We start from the raw sequence: 3,585 nt of genomic DNA, 5'->3' as shown, positions 1-3,585 counted from the left end.
TATTCACTGTCCAGCTTTCACATCCATATGAAGTTATTGAAAATACCATGGCTTGGGTCAGGCGCACCTTAGTCCTCAAGCTGACATCTTGATTGCATGTTTGATACATTTCAGACTAAAGAAATTGGTAAACTCCTTTAGTGTCATCATTACTGACTTTGGTGGTTCATGCATAGATTAGAATAATCGTGCCATTAACTGGCGTTTCTTGCTGACATAGGTATTATCTTATAACATTATAATATTGTACTTCAAGATAGATCTTAACATGTTATTTTTGATGATGAACATTTTTCCATTCCTCCTCAGATTGTTGTTTTGACGTAGTGAACCATATGATTATCTGACTCAAAATGGTCAATTCAAGTCCAGTTCAACTCACTAGTGCCTAGGATATTGATTTTTATGTGTTCCATTTCATTTTTGACAACTTTCAATTTTCCAAGATTCATACTTCATACATGGCTCATTCTAATTATTAATGGATATCTACAGGTGTTTCTTCTCACTTTGAGTTGTCAGCACACAAAGGTCCCACAAGCTTTACCTCACCCATGTCATTAAGTCCTGGTGTGGCACTGTAGGGTAAGCACTGGACTGTTAGCCATACGGTTGATGTTTCCAACCTACAAGCCGCTCCTTGGAAACCCTATACAGGGTTGCTATGAGTGGGCACCGAATCAACAGCACTTAACAACAATAATTTCTACTACTTTGAGGAGGCAGCTCTTCCTCAGTCATATTTTGAGTGCCTCCAACCTGAGGGGCCCATCTTCTCGTACTATATCAAACAATGTTCTGCTGCCATTCATAAGGTTTCCAGTAGCTAATTATTCAGAAGTGGTCTACCTCTCTTTCTTCCTAGTCTGTCTTAGTCTAGAAGTTCTGCTGAGACCTGTCCACCATAGTTGACCCTGTTGCTATTTAAAATATGATGATGGCATAGCTTCCAGCATCACAGAAACACACATCACCACAATACAACAAATTGACAAGCAAGTGGTGGGTAGGTCAAGTGGCAGGCTGGAAACCTCTGCTGGCTCACAGGATTGTTGGGGCCGGCAAATCCAAAATCTGCAGAACAGGGAACAGACCAGAGTCTTCTGCCGGCTTGCATCTCATGATCCAGAGGTCAGGTGACAAGAAGAGTACTGCCAGGACATCCCTTTACATTCTAGAGGCTGGCCACACCCCCAAGGAAACTCCCTTTAAACTTAATGGCTGATTACATCAAATCACATCATGGACTGTTTACGTGACATCACATTACATTATATTACATTACATAACAGCAACCAGTTCAGAATCTGGCCAAATCACTCAAAATCTTAGCCTAGCCAAGTTGGCACATAAAATTAACCATCACAGATAGGAAAGAGATTTCTAATTTAAGACTTTTACAAAGGTCATTTCAGTGGAGTATAAGATGGCTCAAAGGTGACTTCCCATCTATACTAAATAAATGTTGGGTGATACTTAAACAGTATCACTGATTATTAGATTGTGAGGTTGGCCCAGGATCAGGCAGTTTTTCGTTCTGCTGTGCATAAGTTGGTACCAACTCAATGGCACCTAACAGCAACAACAACAAGACCCCTCACATGTCTTAAACTCGCTCTAGGAAGAACCAGTAGACCTTGGATATTGAATATATGGAAATAAGAAAATAAGGAAGATTTATGGTGACTGCTAATTTTGCCTTATAAAATCATCGATGAAAGGTGTTGCATACCAACCTAGCCTACCTGCCAGTTATGTTCCCTCCTTAATAAGGTGCTGTATGTCCTACACTTTCAATGTTGAAATGTACTTTTGCTATTTTCAATCATGCAAAGCCACCACTCTATTAAAGTAACTACAATAAGTCATATTCTAAATAAGTATGGTGTCAGAGCATGGGCCAGTAACTCAAAATTTGCTGTGAGATGGAAAAAAAGAAGTGGACAATTCCAGGATGGTGGCAAAGGTATTTGTTAGGGAGACTTACACATGAGACACTGGCAGGACCAGTTCTATATTCCGTGCCCCTATTGTTGTTGTAAAGTGCCACTGAGTTAGTTCCAACTCACAGCAACCCTGTATAGGATTTCTGAGGAGTGGCTGTTGGGTTTGAACTGCTGATTTTGTAGTTCAAACTGACCTTGCTCTTCAGTACTTATCCTACACACCAGGACTCCTGTTGTTGTTGTTGTTAGATACAGTACTGACTCATAGAGACCCTATGTACAACAGAAACAAACACTGCCTGGTCCTGGACCAATCTCACAATTGTTGCTACATCTGAACTCATTGCTGCAGCCACTGTGTCAATCCATCTCATTGGGGATCTTCCTCTTTTTACCAAAAGTGATATTCTTCTCCAGGGACTGGTCCCTCCTAATATAATATGCCCGAAGTATGAGAGACGAAGCCTGACCATCCTGGCTTCCAAGGAACACTCTGGCTGTACGTCTTCCAACAAAGATCTATTTGTTATTTTGGCATTCCGTGGTACTTTTAATATTCTCCTCCAACACTGTAACTCAATGTATCAATTCTATGGTCTTCCTTATTCACTGTCCAACTTTCACATGCATATGAGGCTATTGAAAATATCATGGCTTGTCCAGATACAACAAGGGAACACCAAATGGTTTAAAATTAGGAAATGTGTACACCAGGGTTGTATTCTTTCATCATACTTATTCAATCTGTATGTTGAACAAATAATCTGAAAAGCTGGATTATCTGAAGAATGACTCCTAGAAGGAAGTAAATTTTGAGTTACTGATCCACTGTCTGCCAGTTGGTGAAGCAACCAGGAAACCAAGTATGTGATAAGTGAGAATAAGGTCTTGTTGGGGGAAATTCCAGGTTAGCCAGCAACTTCCTTGTGGGGAGATTTGGTCTTATGCTTAATGCATATGAACCACTACATAAGTAAAGGGTCGCCCAGAAAACATCAAGTAGCATAGTACAGTTGTGGGGAAATGCATGTCTTCTTAATTATGGAATGAAGATTAAATGGCATGAGTGAGATTACATTCTGGGAACTTTGATTCAATGAACTGAAACAACATGTATATGGATTGTTGGATGGGAAACTGATCTGTTCTATAAACCTTCACCCAATATAGACAATAAAAAAAGAAGAAGGTTAGGAAAGCAGTGGTGGCCTTGCGGTGGGTACTACTTTGGGCTATTGGGCTGGTCACTGAAGCCACTAGCCATTTAAGCATACGTAAGAAGACAGACTAGGAAGAAGGAGTGATGAACTAATTCCAAATATTTGGTCACTGAAACCTTGTGAATAGCAGAAAAACAGTGTCAGATATAGTGCCAGAAAATTAGCCCCTCAGGTTGGAAGGCACTCAAAATGTGACAGGGGAAGAGCTGCCTCCTCAAAGTAGAGTTGACTGTGATGACATGAATGGAGTAAAGCCTGTGGGAGTAAAGCCTGTGGGGCCTTCATTTGTTGATGGGGAACAAAATGAAGAGAAACAGCTGTAAACATCCACTAATAATTAAAACATAGAATGTATGAAATATGAATCTAGGAAAATTAGAAATTGTCAAAAATGAAATGGATAAACAAACTGTGGTACA

The sequence above is a fragment of the Chrysochloris asiatica genome, unplaced genomic scaffold, assembly GCF_000296735.1.
Source record: "Chrysochloris asiatica unplaced genomic scaffold, ChrAsi1.0 scaffold00265, whole genome shotgun sequence".
NCBI classification, from domain to species: domain Eukaryota; kingdom Metazoa; phylum Chordata; class Mammalia; order Afrosoricida; family Chrysochloridae; genus Chrysochloris; species Chrysochloris asiatica.
The sequence above is the reverse complement of the archived record's forward strand: the minus strand, read 5'-3'. Positions refer to the sequence as shown.